Source organism: Rhinopithecus bieti, unplaced genomic scaffold (genome assembly GCF_001698545.2).
Source record: "Rhinopithecus bieti isolate Rb0 unplaced genomic scaffold, ASM169854v2 scaffold_29928, whole genome shotgun sequence".
Classification (NCBI taxonomy): domain Eukaryota; kingdom Metazoa; phylum Chordata; class Mammalia; order Primates; family Cercopithecidae; genus Rhinopithecus; species Rhinopithecus bieti.
This window is the reverse complement of record NW_016814053.1, coordinates 3,274,396-3,298,416: the sequence shown is the minus strand read 5'-3', so window position 1 is coordinate 3,298,416 and position 24,021 is coordinate 3,274,396. Positions and strand designations below refer to the sequence as shown.

General features: G+C 39.1%; 1 protein-coding gene across 1 annotated transcript in view; it reads left to right on the top strand.

Moving 5' to 3' along the window:
• LOC108513639 (putative uncharacterized protein FRMD6-AS1) overlaps positions 1–24,021 on the top strand; it is a 44,416-nt gene that overhangs the window by 19,378 nt on the left and 1,017 nt on the right. The gene's annotated exons all lie outside the window — the stretch shown is intronic.

The following is a 24,021-nucleotide window of genomic DNA, read 5'->3' as shown; positions in this document are numbered from 1 at the left end:
AGCTTTCATCAAAGCCTTCACATTGACAAATAATTGGTTTTGGGAATAGGGGATAGAGATAATTCAGAGATATGATAAGCATTCATTCATTAATTCACACAGACATGTATTGCCTGCCTATTTTAGACACTGTGCTAGGTACAGGTCATACAAATGTAATTATGGCAAAGTTCTTCCCCTTGAGGAATATTTTTTTCCTTTTTCCCTATTAGCAAAGAATCTGATGTATTCTTTCTGGTCTTAAATTAGGTTAATATCTCCCAGCGTGTTGTAAGAGTACTACTTGTTGTATGCCACATGATTTTAGGGGTGATAACAGACAAGCACTTAAAAAAACAATGAGATATACTTCATTGTATGAAGATGTACTTATATAGTCATTTCAGTGTAGAAAAATGATAGTTCACAAATCCATATTTGTGGATGTTGTATCTTAGGACATGGCTGATCATGCTGTTGATCTGCTTTTTGCAGACTGTTTGAACTACATGCATGATGCACAGGCATGTTTTGTAAACCTCTGCCATCACATTTTAAAAATATGATGATAATGGATTTTTGAAAGTACCGAAGAAATGGATTAATAGCATGGATTCTGCATGTACTGAATTTCTGTGTCAATCACTGCATCATTTAAAAGATACATCAAATTGTCACTTCTGAAAGTTGATAGTAATTTAGTATGTGAAGTATAATACATAACTTTATTATGCCAATCACAAACAGTTCCACTCTAAGGAACTTATATTTGGGTATACAGGTTAGAAATTGATTAGAGTTATTATTTGTATTGTTTTCTTTAAAATGTCTTGTTTCTAAAACAAAACATTGCTTTTTATTATAATTTTATGGTTACCTTAAGCTATGACAAATAATTACTTTTTTTTTTTTTTTTTTCCAGACAGGGTCTTGTTCTGTTGCTCGAGCTGGAGTGCAGTGGTGGCATAATTTTAGCTCACTGAAATCTCCGCCTCCCAGGCTCAGGTGATCCTCCTTTCTCAACCTTTCAAGAGCTGGGACCACAGGCATGAGCCACCATGCCCAACTAATTTTTGTATTTTTTGTAGAGACAGGGTTTCACTATGCTGCCTAGGCTGGTCTTGAACTCTTGGGCTCAAGAGATTTGCCCACTTGGGCCTCCCAAAGTGCTGGGACTACAGGCGTGAGCTACCGCACTCAGCCAAAAAAAACCCTGATAATATGATTTTAAAAATAATAATAATTTTTTTAAAAAGCAAGAGAGGAGGAGGTAAATAGTAACAAAATCCCAGGCTTAATCTCCAGAGAGTTTGATTTGGTAGATTTGGGGCTAAGAAATCTGTATTTAAAAAACTTTTCATCATATAAAATTTGAAACTATAAAAAGACTTGTTAAAAAAATCCTCACATATCCCATTAAATTGAACAGTTATTAACATTTGCTTTATTAGCTACATCTATTTTTTTAGATATTTTAAAGCAAATACTAGACATCTTGATATTTCACATGAAATGCATGAGTTTGCCTCTTAATGCCATTTTGTTATATAACCGGATACCATAATCACACCTAACAAATTTAATAATAATTTCTTAGCATTCGAAATTTCCATGTCCCCAAAATGTCATCTTACAGTTGGCTTGCTGGAATTCAGGTCCAAACAAGTTCCATGCATTCCCTTTAGTTTATTGTGCAAGTGAGTTTTGTTTTTTAAAGAATTCCCCTTTTACCTGAAACTACCATTAACCAGTGCCTCAATCAGGCTGGCCCTCTAGGCTTCTAGAAGACAATTCAGATGTAGAAAGAAAGGGCCATGGACATTCTTCTTTCAATATATTTCCATGCTCTATGGATTTATCAGACCACATTCTTTTTGGAGATCTTAGAAAGACAGGATGGGTGTGAGATGGAGAGGGGTGAGATGGAGAGAACTGTAGATAGCCAGGAAACCATCCTTCTAAAGGAACTATGCATTTTCTGGGCCATCTTTCCCCAAAATGTTCTATAAAATATTTCTGAGATTAAGTTTTTCTTTTCAAGCAGCTCAAGTGGCACACCACACAGCATCTCCCTTTTGGAGGCTCATAATGCACATTGAATATACTGTATTAAAGACTCTTTGGAGTTCCACAAAGAAATTTTACTCAGTGTTTCCCAAATGTATTTGATTATGGAGTTGTGTTCCATCCCAAGCAGATCACCTTAATTAATATCTCTTGTGTATTAGTTCATTCTCACGCTGCTATAAGGATGTACCCAAGACTGGTTAATTTTAAAAGGAAAGAGGTTTAATTAACTCAGTTCAGCATTGCTGGGGAGGCCTCAGGAAACTTAGAATCATGGCAGAAGGGGAAGCAAACACATCCTTTTTCACAGGGTGGCATGAAGGAGAAGAATGAGAACCAAACAAAGAGGGATAAAACCATCAGATCTCGTGAGAACTCACTATCACAAGAATAGCATGAGGGAAACCACCTCTGTGATTCAATTTCCTCCCACCAGGTCCCTCCCTCCACACGTGGAGATTATGGGAACTACAATTCAAGATGAGATTTGGGTGGGGACACAGCCAAATCATATCACTTGGAGCACAGTTTGGGAAGAACACTGATCTATGCTAATATTATTACTGCTTTTCTTAGGGACACCAATCAGAATTTGTTGTGACAAAACACCAGGTAGTCACTTTTGCTAATTTTCCCTCTCACTCTTAGACCCTGTAGTGTTAACTAGTATTTTTATTCCCATTCAAAGGTAAGTGATACTAAATACACGATATGTGCCGAGTAAAATCTACCGCCAGTTAGGATTTCATTTAAAGCCCTAAAATTTGAAGACTTAAAAATCTTACTTGAGTGTTATTTGAATTGTTAAAAATTCAAATAATCCCCAATTACCAGAATCTTTATTGACAATGTTAAAGAGAAAAAGTGATTTCACAGCATATTACTCATATTTGCACCTTCCATTCCCTGTCCCTTTTACCACCTTCTCTACCTAAGCATGAACAATCCTTAGCTCCTTAGCTTGATTCTAGAAGGAACAGAACTAATGAAAGTAGACATTCTAAAGATAAAAAGTATTATTTTTTCCTCTTTTGATGACCATATAACCATTTTTAAAAAATTGGAGTGTGAGACACATAAATCAAATGTTCCTAAAGGCAGAGATTAAGGAGGCATTCACTGTGGAATCTGCAAATGTGTGTGTGTGGGAGAATTCCTCCAAGTGCCCTGTAACTTCTTGTAAGTGCTCCATTCCTTCTATATATTGCTCTGGCTTCCACCATGCAGAGATACCAGGTGGTGGTGGGTGGCAATGACATCAGTAAAGATTCATCTTACCCAAGGAAGCACAACTATTACTCAAAAAATGTACCAGTTTAATTCTGGTACTTCTCAGTTTCTCACCTTGGGTAGCAAAACTGTCTCTGTGGATTTTCTCTGCACTATCTGGGCAAGTACTCAGAATGAGCAATGCTTTCTTAGTGGGAGAAAATCAAAATGCCTTTTCAATAAGCAGGAATCCCAATCCTCTACATTCCTCCTGAAACTGCCAATTTGACTCTTGGTCCTCAGGGTTTGAAGCATGATGGCACAATGTGGAAATGAGTGGAAGCCTTGTACTACAAGATAACTATTGGTTGTGTCATTTAGGTGTAATAATTGCCCATTGTAAAATCCCATTGTTACATTTTCTCATTAGTTGACATTTATATGCGCCTTCCCCCTGCTCATTAAGGCTTATTTATTTATGTACATTTTAGAGACAGGATCTCGTTTTGCACGTAGGCTGGAGTGCAGTGGTGCAGTCATGGCTGACTGCAGCCTTGAACTCCTGGGCTCAAGCAATCCTCCCACCTCAGCCTCCCAAGTAGCTGGGACTACAGGCGCATGCCACCATGCCTCGCTAATTTTTTAATTTTCTTCTGGAGACAGGGTCTTGCTTTTTTGCCCAGGCTGGTCTCAAACGCCTGGCCTCAAGCAGTTCCCTGATTTTGGCTTCCCAAAGTGCTGCCATTTCAGGCATGAGCCACTGCACTCAGCCTAAAATATTTCTTCTTTGTTTTTTTAATTCTCAGTTGGCATAATGAAATAAAATCCAACTTGGAACTAGATGACATGGGCTTGAATCCCAGCTTCACTCACTATCTGTGTAACATTATGCAATTTGCCTACCCTCTGTTCCTGTGCTTCTTTACCTGTAAAGTGGTGATTATAGAACTATGTCAGGGATTATGAATTTAAAGATATTAAAAACATGAAAATGTCTACTTCATATCTAGTGTATGGGCAGTTAACAAATGTTGGGTTCTTTGCTTTCCTCTCTTTTCCTCTGCATATATAACTTACCACCAAATCCCATCATTTTGAGAAGAAAATAAAGAATAAAGGCTTTCTTGATTTTGCTTGTTTTCTTTGAAATAATATCATAGGCCATGAGAGGCTTATCCTAAAGGAATCTACTTCAATATGCTGGAGCAGAGGAGGAGTTTGAGCTCAGGAGTTCAAGACCAGCCTAAGCAACATAGCAAGGCCCTGTGTCTCATTTGAAAAAAGAAAGCAGCAACAGCAGCTTAACAGCCAGTAGCCTCTGGAAGAAGAATAATCAGAATTGACTCCTTGTTTTAGAGCTGGAAGGAAACATATAGATAATTTAATCCAATGTTCTCATTTTATAGATGAAAAAAAACCTGAGACTTGAAGCAATTATGTGGCTTTACCAGGTTACATATCACTAACTAGTAGCAACTGGCCAGCTGGCTGAAAGAAGACTGCTAGTCAGCACTGAGCCTGTGTGCCTGCCCACATGAAGTGCCAGATTTCTTTTTTATTTATTGTAATTATTTAACCAACACAAGAAACAGCAACTAAGCATCCCTTTCTGCTTCTACAGATATCAAAGGGCATGTTTCAAATTGAAAAGTAGACTCTAGTCACCGTAGAATACTTATGTTCCCATTGAATGAGTATAATTAAAGAGACAGACAATAAGAAGTGTCGGCAAGGATGTGGAACAGCTAGAACCCCTATACGCTGCTGGTAGAAATGTAAAATATATTTTATTTTAGAAGACAATTTGGTAGTTTCTCAAAAAGTTAGACCTATAATATTACCTAGGAATTTTGCTCTTAGGAATTATGTTGCTTTTTTTTTTTGAGAGAGAGTCTCACTGTGTCACCCAGGCTAGAGTGGAGTGGCATGATCTTGGCTCACTGAAACCTCTGCCACCTGGGTTCAAGTGATTCTCATGCCTCAGCCACCCAAGTGTGCCACCATACCCAGCTAATTCTTTGTATTTTTAGTAGAGATGGTGTTTCACCATGTTGGCCAGGCTACTCTTGAACTCCTGGCCTCAAGTGATCTGTCTTCCTTGGCCTCGCAAAGTGCTGGGATTACAGGATTACAGATATCTATAGAGACAGAAAGTATATTAATGGTTGACTGGGAATTGGAATGGGGATTGATTGAAAATAGGCATGAGAGTTACTTTGGGAATGTTGGAAATGTTCTCAAAGTGGATTGTGGTGATCATTACACAACTCTAAAAGGGTACTAAAAAGTCATTAAATTATACATTTAAGGTGGATAAATTTTATAGTATGTCAATTATACCTCAAGTTGTTAAAGAATATTTATTGTTATATAATTCATAAAATGATCTTCATATAGAAAGTAGCATCCAGAGACTGGAGAATATCATAGATTGTACTCTTAGAAATAGGCACATATCTACTTTTTAGCTCCAATACAGTCAGATCTCCATATGCATGGATTCTGCATCTGTGGATTCAACCAACTGCAGATGAAAAATATTTGGAAAAAAAATTGCATCTATACTGAACATGCAGACTTTTTTCCTTGTCATTATTTCCTAAACAATGTAGTTTAAGAACTACTTACATAACATTTATGCTTTAAGTATTATGAATAATCTAGTGATGATTGAAAGTATATGAGGAAGATGTGTGTAGGTTACATGTAAATGCTATACCATTTTATATCAGGAACTTGAGCACCTGTGGATTTTGGTATCTGCAGTTGCGGGAGGGAGGGGAGAGCCTGGAACCAATCCCCGGAGGATACAGAGGGATGACTATTCACTGTCCTGTGACTCTGATGGTAAACAGCCCCAGTGCTCCAACTTTCTAATTGGGTAAGGCATGGAGCAGTGAGTGAAGGGGAGAGGCAGGTCGGGTAACAGCAGAACCAAAGATAGAGCACAGGGAGATGATCACAGGCCAGAAGCTGCTTCTGCTCTTGAGCATCAGGAATGGAAATGGAGTGTGCTTGCTTTGCTTGATCTTTTGACAACCAGCACCCAATATGTCCATCCTGCCATTTCCTCTCTTGGCTCAGCAGCCTGTCTCTGCCCAGTGCTCTCCCACTCCTGTTTTATGTTGATTTCTAGTCTCCTCTGGGCTGTGCTGCTTCATCTCTTGGTCCCTCAATCAGCTGTATACCAGGGTGTCCTCTCTGGCTAGACCTTCTTCTGACATGGCATAATCCCTATATGCAACATTTCAAGCCAAGGAAAACCTTGTCTTTCAATTATTACTTTTCAGTCACTTATAAAATGCCCTTCTAGTCTCATCCACAAACATACATAAGAAGTTGAGATTATCAATTTGCAATTTGTTATTGAAGAAAATAAGTGTGGTTTAGGATCTCAAAGAATAGGGAAGTTTGGCTAGCACAGGGCTTGACATTTTAATCATGCTCCCGTTCAACTTCATCCAGTCATAGTACTTCAGAGTAAGATTGTAAAGAGGGAGAATGCACTATCTCATGCAGATAAATATGATACATTTGTAATACTGGTGGTTGCTGTTCTAAAGGCATATAAAAAATAATCAGAAATTGTGTGAATCAACTAAATATCGGATCATTAGGCATATGGTACATTTTAAAAGTGAAAGTAGTTTTAAAACCTCCTTAAAACTGAAAATGCCCTCTCAGGCCTATCTGCCAGTTGAATAATTGGCATTAGAATTATATAGGTTTCTTTTTTTCCTGAAGCTTATCATACTTTACAAATTATAACTAATAATTATTGAGTATTTGTGATGTTCCAGACACCTTATTTAATCTTCACAATGACTCTGAAGTAGGTATAATAGTTATCTATTTTGTAGATGAGAAAAGACGTAAAGAGGTCTCTGTTCAAAGTGGCAGTTGATAAGTAGCACAACCAGGATTCAAGCCCAGGTCTTTCAGACTCCAAACCCAGTGTCCTCAATCCCTACTCCATGGGTCTAACTAGACCCATGAGTAATAGACTCAGGATAATAAATATTCTTCAAAAATAGTCACCCTTAGTTAAATAGCAACTTCTGTTTATTGAGAGCCTGCTATATAGTAAGCACTGTATTTGGCATTTCACATTTATTATTGTTAACCGTGATAACTTGACAAAGTAGGTGTTCTTATTCCTATTTACAGGAAAAAAGAGCAGAAAACAAACAAACATAACTGGGACCAAGGGGAATTAGAAAATTCTGTCTGACTCAAAATCCATGTGCTTTCCCTCATGTTGTCATGCTCTTCATCAAACCTTGGAGTACCACCAAGAATTTGATGACTTTTCAGCTTCTTGAACAAATATTTATCTTCCCTATTTAATACCTAGCTGGAACCTAGGAAATGACAACCCCTCCAAAATAAGACATGGACCTTGTTCTTCTGGATCTCAAAATTCAGTAAGAGAAAAGGAGAATAGAATAGTTTGCTACGGATCATGGCCTCCGGCTCCATCCATGTCCCTGCAAAGGACATGATCTTGTTCCTTTTTATGGCTGCATAGTATTCTATGGTGTATATTTAACACCTTCATAGAAAATTCTTTGACTCTATTTCCAGGCCCACTAAACCACAGTTCTTGCCTTACAATTGACATACACAATCTTCTTGCTTTCATTCATTTGTTCAATTTATTCAACATTTATTGGACGTCTAATACAACTACAGTAAACACAAGCCTTTACACGTAGATTGTTCATAGTCTAGTCGGGGGAGACAGACAGGTCAATAAAACTCCCTAACACATGGTGGAGTACTAAGTTCTAAAAAGAATTATTCAGACAGTAAATGCTAGGGAAATCTAGAGAGGGGCACAGTTAACATGAGCTGAAGAGAATAGGGAAAGCTTCCTCAAATGATGTGAGATCTAGGTAGACCAAGGTTTGGATAAGCAGAGAAGTGAGGGAAGAACATTCTACAAAGACCTCGAGGTTGGAATGAGCATGTTGGATCAGGGAACAACGAGGACCTGCATAGAGTGATGGGGTTTGTGCTCGGGAGCAGAAAGATTTGAAGGCTATATCAATTTATCTTACAGCAGCTCACTGCAATACTAACAAAAATCAGTTCCAGTCAGGGTCCAGGGAAAAGTTATCCACGTACTGCTTCCCGCTTTGAGTAGAAATATGTCTGTTTTTTTCACCATCATTAACAACAACAAAAAGATAAGGGGAATCCCAAAAGGGCCATGGGACACACATAGGCTTAGAAATCTGAATTTATTCCTGGGTTCTGTTTTCAGTTTCACTCATCCATTTTCTGAAAATGCAACAGTAGAAATTATTGGACCTCTTCTGAATTAGTTTCTGCTAAGTAAGAAAAATATATAACCACCACCACCTCTAACACACACACATTTTCATCCCATTCTAAGTATGCAGATTGCTGGAAGTAATATGCCAAGTATTCAAAATGGAGATTTAGGTCATGAAGGTGTCCCCAAACTGCCCTGTTTCACTCCCTTCTGGCTTATACTATGCTGAAGACAGAGTGGGCAGTAAATTATGTTGTTTTAAAATTATGATAATTTTGCCACCTTTTAGCATAACGGGGAACAGAGTATTAACTGTGCAGTCTTCAAGTATGGTTTCTAGATACAATATAACTTTCATTATCATTACAATTTTTCTTCTACCTGGACAACTTGACATTTTCCCAAGGTGTTTAATTACACAGTTTTTAATTTGTACAAGATTGGGGTGAACAGTTATTTTAGTGAGTTTTAAGCCGGCAAGTTAGCCTTCCCGACACATTTTTCAGCTCTGGTTCGGCCTTAAGAAAACTCATTTGGATTTAAGAAACCTCTCTCAGCTCTGGTTTGGACTTAAGAAAACTCATTTTACTAACTTGCTGAGCATAAAAAATTTGGTGCTGGTGTTTAGCTATCTCAGCTCTGCAGTTTAGAAGGGCAAGTGAAAAACATCCCTCTGAGCTTCAGGGGCTAGAATGAAGCCGCTCCAGGTGATACTCCTGTCTGCTCACTAAGCAGAGCCGTACAGAGGCCATTTTATAAAAGATAGCAATGGGCTAGATATAGAAATTCCACAATGAGATCACACGCTCATACCAGGCACCCTACAAATTCATCTTGTTTTTAGGAAGTCAGCAATATTAAAAGCCAGGAAAAAAAGAAAGGGAAAGTTCAGAAATTGGAGAGTGCAATTTACCCTTTTACTATTTCACTAGGATCGTCCAGACCCTTGGAATCTTCCTTTATCTAATTTTGAATAGTATTTTCACATGATGTTCCCAGTATGGGCTACACACAGTGTCTAAGCTAGGAAACACCAGAGTAAGTTTCAGATAAAATTCTTTGCAATTTTATTTATTTTTAACTTTTAAGTTCAGGGGTACATGTGCAGGATGTGAAGATTTGTTACATAGGTAAACATTTGTCAAGGGGGTTCATTTTGCAGATTTTTCCACCAACTAGGTATTAAGCCTAGTATCCATTCGTTATTTTTACTGATCCTCTCCCTCCTCCCATCCCCTGCCCTCTGGTAGGCCCCAGTGTGCTGTTCCCCTTTGTGTGTCCATGTGTTCTCATTATTTAGCTCCCACTTATAAGTGAGAATATGTGGTATTTGGTTTTCTGTTCCTGCATTAGTTTGCTAAGGATGATGGCCTCCAGATCCATCCATGTCCCTGCAAAGGACATAATCTTGTTCCTTTTTATGACTGCATAGTATTCCATGTATATGTACCACATTCACAGAAAATTCTTTGACTCTATTTCCAGGACCACTAAACCACAGTTCTTGCCTTATAATTGACATACAGCATCTTCTTGCTTTCATTCATCTGTTCAATTTATTCAACATGTATTGAATGTCTACTACAATTAGAGTAAACACAAGCTTTACACTCAGATTGTTCATAGCTTAGTGCGGGGAGACAGGCCAATAAAACTCACTAACACATGGTAGAGTGCTGTGATACCAATAGTGCTAATGGAACAAGGTGTGAATGGTGACAGGGGGCAGCAGTGGTTAGAAAGATCTTTCAGGAAACTGTGATATCTGGCAAAACTTTGAAGGATGATGAGGAGCCATCCAGGTTGAGATGTAAAGTGGCTTTCTACTTGGAGAAACAGCATGTCCAAACACAGAGAAGCATGAGAAAAATCTGTGTCTTTTCAAAAATATGAAAGGTAACAGAGCTGGAAGACAGTTGAGTAATTTGCAGAATTACAGCTTTCAGAGTGACCAACCAGAGGTCTAGATTTCATAATCTAATCATTTGGATCTGTGGCATTCAGGATTCCATTTTAAAGGCCCCTTCTTTGATTAGCAGTCAGGAAAAATAATGACAGGCTGGTTCAAAATGCATAACTCATTGAGGCAGAGATTCTCCAATGTGATAATCTCATTTCATTTCTTAACATATGATCAAGAATTCCACCAAGATTATTTTTATTTTGTTTTGTTTTAACAACCACCTATTCCTTTCTCACATTCCATATACCTAAGGTGTTGCTCTAACGTGTGTGCAGAAGCCAGTTGATTTTAAAATTCGATCTCTTATTTTTTTGAGGAGCAAGTATTATTTGTTTTTATTGTACATCCAAGAAAACGGAGGATCTTATGACAAATAACAAAGCCACGACTGCTTGGTGGCACAAGCCTGTAATCCCTTGAGCCTAGGAGTTCGAGACCAATCTGGGAAACATGGCAAGACCCCATCTCTACAAAAAATTTTCAAAAAGTTAGCCAAGCATGATGATGTGTGCCTGTAGTCCCAGTGACTTAGGAGTCCCAGCTGAGGTGGGACGATCACTTGAGCCCTGAAGATTGAAGCTGCAGTGAGCTGAGACTGTGCCACTGCACTCTAGCCTGGGTGACAGAGTGAGACCCTGTCTTAAAAAACAAAAACAAAGCCACACAATGAGTCAGTGCGGAGAAATAATTAGATTGAAGGACTCCCAAAAGCTTGGTTTGGGGTGAATCTTTAGGATACTATGAATAACAGTAAATGCTCTGGAATCTGACTTGAGCAGCCACTCTGTATGTGAGTTGGGGGCTGGTTAAGGATTGACTCCGAGTGAAGCTCTAGGGCAGGAAATAACTCTACCCATTGGTACTATGAATGAACTTGAAGCTCACAAACATACAATGAACCTTTTTCTTCTTTAGTTCCTCCTATAACCAAGGACTAGGGAGTCAGGACTGCTTCTGCCCCATTTCTTTTATCGGTGACCCTCAGCTCCTTCTCTAGAGCTACCTTTAGTGACCATTTTATTCTAATTTCATTGGTATAAATGTAGTGAGGGTGAGAAATAGCCTGATTTGCACCCTGTTGGTGCAAATTCCTACTTCTCTCTCCAGACTGCCCCACCCAAGCAGATGCCCTTAACACAAGGTGTGAATGAAGCCTGAAACTTACACAATTTGGGTGGAGTTGAGGGAGTGGGGAGGGGGATGCTCTTTAAGAAAAAGAATAAAAAATTATATATGCAAAATTACATATAAATTGAATAATTATTTAGAGCAAGGAAAGAAATCACAACAGGTTGCTGAAGGCTTGGAAATTTGGGACTCCTAAAATATCTTTACAAGACGTGCTTACATAGAAACACTTCCTTATTGTAATCTGGCTTTTGTTTTGCACAGACAACATTCTACAAGTCCTAGCCACTCCCAGCACTCACAGGGATCTGTGCAAGTGAGGGACCTGAAGCTTAGACTCCATCAGCTTCCTCCTTCAACCAGAGGTGGTATCACTGATTAAGGCTGCAGGAAGATGGCTTGGATAAAAGTCCTGGTTTGCCAGAACAGTCTTGGGTTATGCCTGTTGCTCTTGTCTACATTTTAATAATTCCCTTCCTAAAAACAGTCTTTGTTTGCACCATAAATGATGTGGTCCCCTATTTATGTTGGTCCCCTCTGTGACCACACAAGCTGGGGCCAGACGAGTAATTTCAGTTATAATTTTAGTACCCTCACTGGCTTTCTGCCCCAGCTGGGTCTGATAGAATCTCTTTCTCAATCTTAAAGTAGGGGTAATCATATTGACCTACTTACAGTGGGTTGCAAGAATGTTCTGTTCTGCTGTGCTTTTCTGTCTTCTTTAAAGGTATTGTGTTGGTATCATATAAATTAGACTTTTTAAAAAACCAGTCATTGGTGTGTACAGCGCCTGTCATTTAGAGAGGCAAGAATCTGTAAGTAATACCATCTAATCCAGTAAATGTAGTCCTCTCTGTTATGCTTTCATGAAGATCCACCCATCTTCTTGAACAACCTACAGGGTGGAACAGCAGGACATTCAGGCCTAGTTAAAAAGATCTTCTGGCTACCTGTCCTTGGGTTGCTGATTGCATCTGAATGTGATGGTGGAGCTAAGGAAGTGTATCTGGGCAACAACTTGCCCTTGGTGGTCACACTGTGTCACTTCATCACTATAAGAGAAAGGCAGAAAAGCTAAGCAGAAAAGCTCCACCCCATGAGAAGCTGGTTTGCATGGCTGGACCGGTGAGGATGTCAAGACATCTCTATTGTGGGTTGACTGCTGGATCCAACTCCACCACTTCTGAGCCTTTGAGTTATAACATCAAGCACAAACAACCAGGCTTATTTTCTCTGCCAAAGTCACATGCAATGTCGAGTTCATCATAAAAAAATTAAAGTTTAAAAGGCAGCTTCCTCTGAATGCTGCTTTGGGCACATAAACAGTGGCGTGGTTAAATGCCACTCTGTGTTTAAGGTAATTATACATCAGTCCTGGAATGTGGTGATGTGAAAGCCCCATTGCAGCAAACAAAGTTGATTCTATCAGCAAACTCTGGCAAATCAGCTGGCCTGGATGCTTCTCCCTGAATTCACTACTTCCTACATGAGAACGGTCTCTGGGAACATCAGAACTTGAAGACAAGTGTGATGCACTGCCTGGCACTCTAAGGCTGGTGCCAGCTTGCAACCAATGATATGTCTGCAGTATGGCTTGGGGACCTTGGCCCATAGCAGCTTGCAGTGAGAGAGCCCTTGGAAACAGCCGAGGCCCATAGGAGTGTCAGTGGTTTGGGTCTGTGCATTGCCATGTCTTACCAGGTCCTGCCGGGGCTGGACTGCCACTGCTCACCAAGCCAAAGACATCCATCCAGAGAAAGGCTGGTGGAGTGGGCAAGACTTCTTGGGAAAGGTGACGTTCCTAGGGGTCAAGAGATGGTAGTTTTTGGCTGCTAGCTCTAGAAGCACTGTGGTAATGGGCCCAAGAAAACGTCTGACTGGTGTAGTCTAACTTTGTTCTACATAAAAGGACACAGGGGCCCATTTATCCTTTTCCACTTTGGAATCATACCTTTCTCGGTGAGGACTCAGTCATCACCCCTCTGTCCTTCATTCTGGTGCCCAATCCCCAACCATGCACCAAATCAGTGGAATTTTCCTTGTGGTTCTGGGGAATCTTTTCCCTTCATCCCTACAGAACTTCCTTCATGAGTTACTGCTGGCAGCTGTATTTGTGCTAATTAGCTGCCCTTGATGGATTTATTTCATCCAGTTATAAATTCTAGAGGAGACGTTCCCAGGCCAATTTTAAAGTAGAATTCACAGACCAAGCTAAGTGGAAATCAGGTTTGGATGACCTCCACAGAGCAAGTCAAGCCAATTCTCATGGCACTTAAGCACAGCATTTCCCAGGGTGGCAAGTCAAAGTAGTAGAAGGACAGACCTGGAAGAAATCTCATGTAGACCTTTAGTTTAGTCACCTCATTTTACAAACAAGGCACTTGGGGTTTATAAAGGTGAATTAACTTGTCCTATCTCACACCTATTTGCTGGTCACCTCTGAAAGTAAAAAGGTATGGGTGGCTCTGTAGACTACAGGGGAATTACCCGGTTGCCTTCTGCGACACCTTGAACACAGCTGTCATAAGGAAGGGCCTTGTCTGTTATTCTCAGGTTCATTTTTCTTTTCAACTTCTCACTTTTTTTTTTCCTCATGGAGTAATATTATACCCCTAAAGAAAACACATGGAATCCAGCTGTTGAGATATTTCAGATATTCCAAAGGCATACAAAGTAGCTGACCTCATTTTGGTAGGTACCATGGACCAGCTGCTAGAAGGCACAAAACTCCCTGAACATCGGGATGGAGCTGGTCCTAGGTTCCAGTCATACACTGTCCACTAGCAAAAGCCTTTATGTTTTAGTGTGGAGTAGTCTACGGTTTCTTATCTGTGTCTGGTACTTTCAGAGTCATCGGGGAAGGTTCTGTGAGGTGGTGACGTAGGAAGGTTTGTTTTAGGTATTTGGGAAGAAATCTTTTTGGTCATATTTATGACAGTTCTTCCAAAGGGTAACTATTTGTTTACGTGCTGACCTCAGATCCGTTAGAGGTGAAAGCCAAGACCTTTCTTCTTCTTTTCCCTTCCTCTTTTTTTTCCCTTTATCCTCCTCCTCTTCCATACCTTAAAGCCCAGTTATGCTATTTAACTTAATAAACAGACACCCACAGAAGTCTTTGTGTAAGTGATACTGTACCCATTGGGCACTTGTTGAACTCTGGCCTCCTGCACATGTATTAAAAATAAGTGTTTCTTCATATTGTTCAGCTTCTGTATAGACTATGTATATCCATGTTTTCATGTAAATACAAGACTTGCGCTTGACTGAATCACAACCAGGACGTTTTTGTATAAAACTTCTGTCATGAAAAACTTCTGTTATGTGCAGAGCAGTAATTTGAAATACTGCCAAAAACACAATTGAGGGAATTCTAAATCACCCAATGATTGATTATACTTTTTGTCTTACAACAAATTATTTGAAATTCTTTAAACATATGGAAACCAAGAATCATCTGAACTTCTTTATTATTACATCTATAATATATGTAATTATATATTATATATGAAATATATATAATAATATATATTCACCATCAGATGAAACTGTCAATTCTTCATAGAAATACATTTATAATTGTACTATAATAATTTACTGAATGCAAGGGATTAAAATAATTTCTTTTTCAATTGAATGATTCTGAAAGCAACTCACAAGTAATCATTTTCGCACCCAAACCTGTTTCTCCTATAGATTCCTCATTTTAGCCAGGGGCTAATCCCATCTACCCAACAACTGAGCCTGGAAAACTGGGAGTCACTGTTGATACGTCTCAGCCCTCAGCCTTCACATTCAACGTATCACCAAGTCCTGTTATTTCACTTCAAAAATATATTTTGACTCTGCCTATTTCCCTCCTGTCTCTGTTTATTCCAGGCTTCCCAAGCCACCATCATTTCTTTGCTGGACCACTCATCAGTAGTCTCACAACAGGTCTCGCTCCTGCCATACTTGTTTCTCTCCAGTCTGTTCTGCTCAAAGCAACCAGAATGACCTTTTAAATCATATGAGCAAGCTGTGCTCTTGTCTCCAACTTCCTTCACATAATTCTAGATCTCTTGCAGCTTTTCCGTTGGCTCCCTATACTCTAGTTGCCTTAGACTTCTTTTGGTGTTGAAAATGATCTGAAACATTTCCTTCCTCTCCCTCCTCTGAACCCTGCCCTAGACACTGACCAGTTTCTTTTTGTCCTCGGGTCCTAACAAAATGTCAATCCTCAGAAAAGTTTTACACTCAGACTAAAGCAAGTAATGCAGTGTACCCAGAGAATGTAATTGTTATTCTCACAGATAACACCTGGTTCTTCTCTTTCAAAACCCTCACCACAATCTGCATTAGTATATATGATATATAATTCCGTATATATAATGCCTAACTTCACTCATAGACTATAAGCTCCCTGAGGGCAGATATCACATATGTGCTGGCTCAGTGCAGGCATATAATAAATTTTCATTAAATACTTCTGAGTAAATGGATCATTATTGCCATGCATTTGTATATTGCATGTTTTATTTTAAAGTGCATGAGTGTTCTAATACCCCTAAATTCATGCACATATTGACCAGATGATTTTATCCCCCTTCTACAGACAGTGAAACAGGTTTAAAGAAGAAAAATAAGTTAGGAAAGGTGGTTTAAGGTCCTTGAGTTCAGAGCTGCCTAATTCATAGAAAATAATAATAATTATAATGATTAAAATGTATTGTTCTCTTATTATATGCCAAGAGTGTTCCAATAACATTAACTCATTTAATCCCTTCAACAACCCTACGAGGTAGGTAGCATTATAACCATCCTTTTCTTACAGATAAGGAAATGGAGGTACAAACTAGTTAGGTAACTCACCCAAAGTCTCAAATATATATGCACAGCAATATATCATATTAAATATATGTTGCATAATAGACCCACATTCATGTTCATTATCTCACTGACAAGCAATTCTAACATACTGAGCTTTTCTCAAGCAGGTTTTCCATTATGAGCAACACTGCATCTGGAAGAATGATTTCTGGTTCCTCTTGGTCATCATTCCCTGTCTTCCCTGTACCTCTCCAGCCCTTTTGCTCTCTCTGCCTTCTCTCTTACCTTTTCTTCTCTTCCCCCTACTCCCTGCTGTTCAGTAGTAAAATCTCTGACAGAGCTACTTTTTTGCCAGGCTATCATATACAAGGTCAGTGTTCCCACATTCCAAAGGTAGGTAAAAATGTGTGTGGAGAGCAGGGAATTCTGCCAGAACAATGACTCACTGTGTTACATGCAAAACAGTTCAATAATAGGTCACTGCCTTGCAAGAGCAACACTGCCTGTCCCTATGGAAAACAAGTGGACTACCACATGGCACTCCTGGTGCTTTACAGAAGCTTTGTATGACAATTGGGGAAGCCATACCCATCATAAACCACATACTGGCTTTTTGTTTCTTGGGCATATGAGGTGAGTTTCAAAAAGGGAAGTGTATAAAATGCAGTTCTTGACATGTAATGTCACACATATTCATAGTAAGCATGCACACAAAGTCACCTCTAGGTTACTCAGCTAATTATATAGGTGGTAGAATATCTGGCTCCTTTGCTTCTCCAAGTGGCTTGTTTACTTGTTTGTTTTTTGGCTCATATTCCTGTTCATTAGAACTTCCATTAGCAGAAATATAGGATTATGGTGGAACTGGATGGGCTGCTTCCTGTCTTGTTTTTTTGCAGGCTCAGCCTAGAATGCCTAAAAGTGACTGGAACCTTCTCTCATGCCTCAGTTCCCTTGAGCCTGTGTTCTTCACCACCCCAGCCCAGTAAACCTTAGGATCAGCCCCACAACCAGCTTCCTTCACCAGCATAACAGTGCTGCTGAGGAGGAAAACAGGAGCAGCCCTTGCAGATTGGGACTCTCAGACGTTTATGATCTTCAGACTCACCTGATCTTGAAGACAGCCTCACAGCTATGTGGCTTATCCTCAGCTCCCTTTACCATTCCCCTCCATAACTGTCCCAAACCCTTCAATCTAGTCTAAGCCAGTGGTTCTCAACGTGGGCAACCCATTACAGTCACTCCAGGATCTGTTAAAAATCCCAGTGCCTAGGCTGCATTTTAGAACACTTAAATTGTATTCACTGGCACTGGATCCAAGCATCAGTACTTTTTAAAAGCTCCCTAGATAACCCCGGTAAGTGTACAGCCGAGGATTAGAGCCATTACTTGAAGCTAATGACATCACCTCCCACTTCATCAGAAAATGGAAGGCTGTAAAGTACAGACATCTCAACTTCCTATCCTCTCATCTGCCTTTCTACATCCAGCCTCAACCTGCTGTCCTTCCCTCAGTCTTAGCAGTTGGTATGTCCCTCTTTCTATTTCAGGATAACACTTCAAACTATGGCCTTTATACCCATATCTTCCAAGATCTTCCAGGACTTGCTTTTATCTCTAATCTCTTCCTTTCAACTGGATCTTTCCTTTCAGATTATAAGCAAGCTTAAGTCTCCTGAATCTTTAGAAAGGTATCTTTGGAACTCATCACCTCTACCTGTGTCTCTAGTTCCACATGTAACTACTTCCCACTTAATTCTTTGTACTCTGGTTATATTCTCCCTGGAATACTATGCCTTCTTAGCTGAACTAATCTTTTATAACTTGACTCAGTTGCTACATCCTCCATGAAATGTTTCTAGAATTCACTGGGTGGATCATGACCCTTCTGTACATTATTTTCAAGTGAGGTTCTTCCTTTGATTTTCCGCTCCTTTCCTTTCAAACATCAGCTCCTTGAGGGCAGGAACCATGTCATTTTCACCTTTGTTACAGCAGTACCTGGCTCACCATATGCTTGTCGAAGTGAATGTAAAACAATTTTCCACCTAGCTTCTTGGGCAGGATGATGTGGTCTAACTGGCTATAAGTGATTTTCATTTCTGCAGGCCCCTGTGCTTTTATTTCCATGGATAACTGCTATAGAAGTTACCTGGGGCAATTCTTGGGACATTATTTGGGATTTTATATTATGCCACAGAATAATGTCATGTTTACTTGCTTAGGATGAATTTATAAACAAGTCTAATATATGAATCTTCTCATTAGCATCTCCATATTTCTAAGGCCATTGCTCTGACAATAATGATTAGTAATAGTCAGAAGAAATAAGAATCAACAATGTGGCTTGTCTCTTACATACAGTTTTAGAAATGAAAAGTCATATCCTAACACAGTCTGCTTTATTTTAGAATCCACCACCATTTATTTGCAGCTGGGCAGTGCTGACCTACCTCTGCAGAGCAGCTAGAACAGGCTGGGCCACTACACTGAGCTTTTAGTGGCAACAGCTGCTAAAAGTTTTCGTTTCCTTTTATTTTCCTCTTAAACTCTCCTTTAAAAGTACAGTACAGGTTACTCCTCAGTCATGTTCTAAATGCTTCTGTAGAGTAGTCAAATCCCTACTCTGCCTGATTAATTAACTGAGTAAATCTAAGAGACTCCTCAACCTTATGGCCTCTCTTTCTGCCAAGTTTTGTAAAACTCATAGACTGCATGTATTCATAAGCACAAGAAAACACCTGTGAGCAATTAACCACAGACCCTTGATTTAGAGGCATTGGAAATATGCTGATGGTCTTTAGATTGTTGTCACAGGTCTATAATTACGTGAGACCACAACCAAATCATCCCAGCAGTCCAATTACAGGAAGGGTCATTCTTTCAACTACAACATGGTGCTGCTTCTAAAAATAATTCTGCCTGAGATCCAGAAAAAAGCATTCTTTAAGAGGGTGCTGCTTTAAAGGAATCATACATGGGAGTTCGAAGGTGGTAGTGCCTCAGGACATTTATCTGAAATGTGTATATAACCAATACATGGGGAAGAGAGACCACAAAAACCAATTAAAAAGTCACTGAACTGAAAATCCTGTTTAAAATTATCTACCCAGAAAATATTGCATATAACTCTCTGTTTCTGTTTAGCCTAGAAACAATAACCACAGAGTTAATAAACCAAATCTGCAACCAATAGTGTGACCGGTGAAAATGTAAGAATCTATCTTTTAGAGTAGACAGTCCACTGTAGAATTATGAAACAAAAAGAAAATCTTTTTTCTTTTTTGTAAGATTGAATTCTCATTCTACAGTGTACGTTACCCTGTATTCTATGTGACTAGAATATTTAAGCCTTGCAACATTGAAGAAAAGTCACCTATTTCCAGAATCAGGCAACAAAACAAAACAAAACAAAAAAACAAAAAACAACCAACCCAAAGTTCCTAGAAAAAAAGAGTTCTTAACCAAGCACAGATGTGCTTCATGAGGTATGAGAATCCCCAGAATTCTTGAACATTTTGTGTGCATGTGTATTTTTTCAGGGCAGAAGAGTGGGAAGTGCCTGTAGCTGCACTGTCCTATGTAATGGTCACTATTGCATGTGGCTATTGAGTGTTTGATATGTGGTAGCTTCAATTGAGGTGTGCAGTACATGTGATATTCACACTGGATTTTGAGCTACAGTGATAAAAAGTATATAAAATATCTCATTAATAATTATTGTATTGATTAATATTGAAATAATATTTGTATCTGGCTAAAATAAAATATATTAATATTAATTTCATCTACATATTTTTACTTTAAAAAATATGGCTACTAAAAAACTAAAATTACATATGTAGCTCACATTATATTTCTATTGGGTGGTACTGGGTCTACGGCTTCCATCAGTTTTTCAAAGGGCCCTTTTTCTTAGAGCAAAGAGGGACTTGTTAAGATGTGAATGCTCATCTTTCAGGCTGCATGTGCTGTCTCAGTGGGCCTTGAATCAAGCCCAGTGCCGGGGAGCTGTGATGCTGGCAAAACTGTCCTTGGATTACATTTGGAGTTGTGCTGCCTTGGAAACCTCTAACATTGCTGGTGTTTTCAGATACATATGGACCCATTCATTACTTTACCACTCACACAGACTCCATAATATCTCTCCCTCCTGACTTAGAAGTACACATATCCCCAAATCTGCTCACTCTGTCTTCTTGGATTCTTCACCTACAAATTGAACATATTAGCACCTCTTACCCCAATACTGCTCCATCTCTTGCATTTTCTATCTGGGTCACAGGCATCTTTGAATTACTCCTCTCCTTATTCCCTCACCACACCCACACATGCAAACAATCATTAAGACCCATCAGTCTCTTGAATATACCTGTTTGTGTTTCTTCGTCACCACTGCCTAGATTATTGTCTTAACCTCCCAACTTGCCTCTCTTTCTCCACATTATCTTTCTCACAGCTGTTACAGTTCATTTTAAAATCATGAATCTGATTATATTACTCTCTGGTTCAAAGATTAAATTAGAAACTCCTCATTTTGGCCAAAAAGTCCTCCATAAACTGTCTCAATTCTGGTTTCGTCTCCACTCTCCTTCCCATATACATTCCAGCCACACCATGGTTTTCTTTCATGCCTCCAAGCCTTTGCTCCTGTGTGTCCCTTTGCCCGAATTCCTTTTCCTTTCCTTTGCTTTCAAACCCCACATTATCACTAGCTCAACTACAGCTACTTTTGGACTCTCACAGCACTCTATCCCCATTATGGCACATATCTATCATGTTATATTGAATTTATTTGACTGTGACTTTTGGTCCTTGCTGCCTAGTGCTGAGCACTGGTAGGAGTTTATTTAATATCCAGAGAAATTTCAAGTAGTCTTGTTTGTGCAGATCTTTCAAAAGTACAGTTCTCCAACTTTATAAGTTAGAGACTAAAGGCTCCTTAGAGGTCTTCTAGTCTGCCTTCTCATTCCATGATGAGCAAATTGAGACCTACAGAGGTTGAGTCATCACTTAGTGAGTGCCTGCTATCTCATTTCATCTTCATAATGACCTTTGAAGTAGGCATTTCTACTAATACCCATTTTACAGAAGTGAAAAATGAGGCCTCAGTGAATGTAAGCAATTTAGGCCCAAGGTCATGTGGCTGGTTACCTGGCAAGATAAAATTAGAATTCAGGTCTTCTTATAGTTGGCCTAGGCATCTTTCCCTTGTCTCACATTGCTATTTATAATTTGCAGCATTCCCTGAGTTATTCAACAGAAGCAACGATGATGTATTGTATACAAATAGATGGAGTGTTTCCATGGAAAGAACCATATTATGATAATGAGCCTGGTTTTATCCTTTGCTCTGTGAATTACTACTCTAGTCTCATCTAGAATTGACTAAATGGAGAGATTTAAATTACCTGTATTTATTGTTAATATAAAATAAGGATGGATGTAAACATAAAATTAGATATATGAAAGGATTAAGTGCACTATATTATTTCAACTTGCAGATGTTTAGGCATTTCTTCTGAAAATACTTTGTTATGAAAATAATTGGTGTTCATTATGGAATAATAGAAAACTATAAAATAAATAGAAGAAAAGATCACCTCAAGATTACTATTAACATGTGATATAATTCTTCCCAGTTTTCTCTATGCAGTTTTGTTTGACATATTTGTGATCATAGGACATTTTCTGCCACTGTTTTTCTTTTCATTTTACATCATGACATAAGCATTCCCCCATTATCACTATATAATCTTCATTAGCATAACGTTTCATGGCTACATAATAGTCCATCAGCTACTCACGGCATAATGCTTGGAGTTGTTTGATAAAGTGACATATAAAGGCACGAAATCCAGCTAGTTGGTAGTATGACAGTATTAACAGCTCAAAAGGACCTTAGAGATCTCTAGTCCTGTGCTTACCCAAGTGTGGGCCCCAGACTAATAGCATGTGTATCACCTGGAAGCTTGTTAGAAATGCAGACTCTTGTGCACTACCCTAGTCCTACTGAATTCAAATCTGTGTCTTAGTAAGATCCTTGGGTGATTTGTGGACACAGTAAAGTCTAAGAGGAAATGAGAAAAAACAGTGATTCTCAATCTTGACTGTACTGTAGGAAGATCTTCAAAATTTTAATGTCCAGGTTACACCCCAGACTAAATAAATCAGAATCTCTAGAGGTGGGATCCATGCATCACTCTTTTTTAAAGCAGCCCTGGTTATTTCAATGTGTTCAAGAGCCATAGAAGAAGGAACAGAATCCCTACCTCAAACTGATTAGATGATGTTTATACAGCCACTCTCCTTAGTGCCAGAATTCTTTCTACTAGGAAGAACTCTGAATTTCTATGGGAAGTTCTGGTAAAATAAGACCCCACAATACTTCTAAGGAAATTTAAGTTAAGAAATTTCTTTATATTTCCCATTTGTGTTTTCCTTTCTGCTCCTCCTCTCCATTTTTCCTCTCTCCAAAGAGATTCCTGGCTTGACACTCTCTGGAGATCCTGCTTGGAGACCACAAAGCCTGGTTTTCCTGTATCGCAGAGCCAAGAAGCAATAGAAAGATTACTCGATTTCTTCTCAATAATTATATTTGTTCTGGCACATTCTCCTGCTTGCAAGACCCACATCCAATTTCTCTTATGCCTGTATTTAAGCAGTCAGGGGATTTGGAAACTGCTTCTGTCTACACAATGGCACAACCATAGGTTGAAAGAAAAGTCAAAGTCATAGCCATCAGTTGTTTTTCTGATTTTCTTTTCCATCAATTGACCACTGAAAAAACAAACACCCGAGTCAACTTGGAATGCTTTCAAGTCCTGCAGAATGTTTAACAATTTCTAATCCTGGGACCTGGGGAAAATATACTTTTTTAAAACTGAGAGTTACAGTATTATTTCCCTTTTCTACACAAAATAGGACCATACCACATAATCTGAATATTTTGACTTACATAGAGAATTTTATGATGGAGCCGTAAGAATCTGGCATTAGACTTATCAATTAAAAGTGATTTTTAAAATTATTTAACCTTTAAACTCAGTTGTAGGAATGTTAGGAGTCCTGGTTCTAATCTCCTCCCATTTTTTTTAATTTTTTTAATTTTTTTATTTTTTTTAATTTTTTTTGAGACGGAGTCTGGCTCTGTCGCCCAGGCGTGGAGTGCGGTGGCCGGATCTCCAGCTCACTGCGCAAGCTCGCCTCCCAGGTTCACGCCATTCTCCTCCTGCCGTCCGCGCTCCCAAGTAGCTGGGACTACAGCGCGCCCGCCTCGTCGCCCGGCTACGTTTTTTGTATTCTTTAGTAGAGACGCGGTTTCACCGTATTGAGCCAGGATGGTCTCGATCCTCCTGGCGCTTGTGATCCGCCCGTACTCCGGCCTCCCAAAGTGCTGGGATTACAGGGCTGAGCACGCACCCGGCTCGTCTTCCCGTTTTTAACGCCCTTCAATTTTTCCCTTTGTTTCTAATTAATTGTTTTTATTTAAAATATATCTTAAAACATTTCTAAGTAGATAAAAAAAAAAAAAAAACAGATGTTTAGCTAATAATAGACCAACCAAATACAAGCATTTATCTCTTTTCTG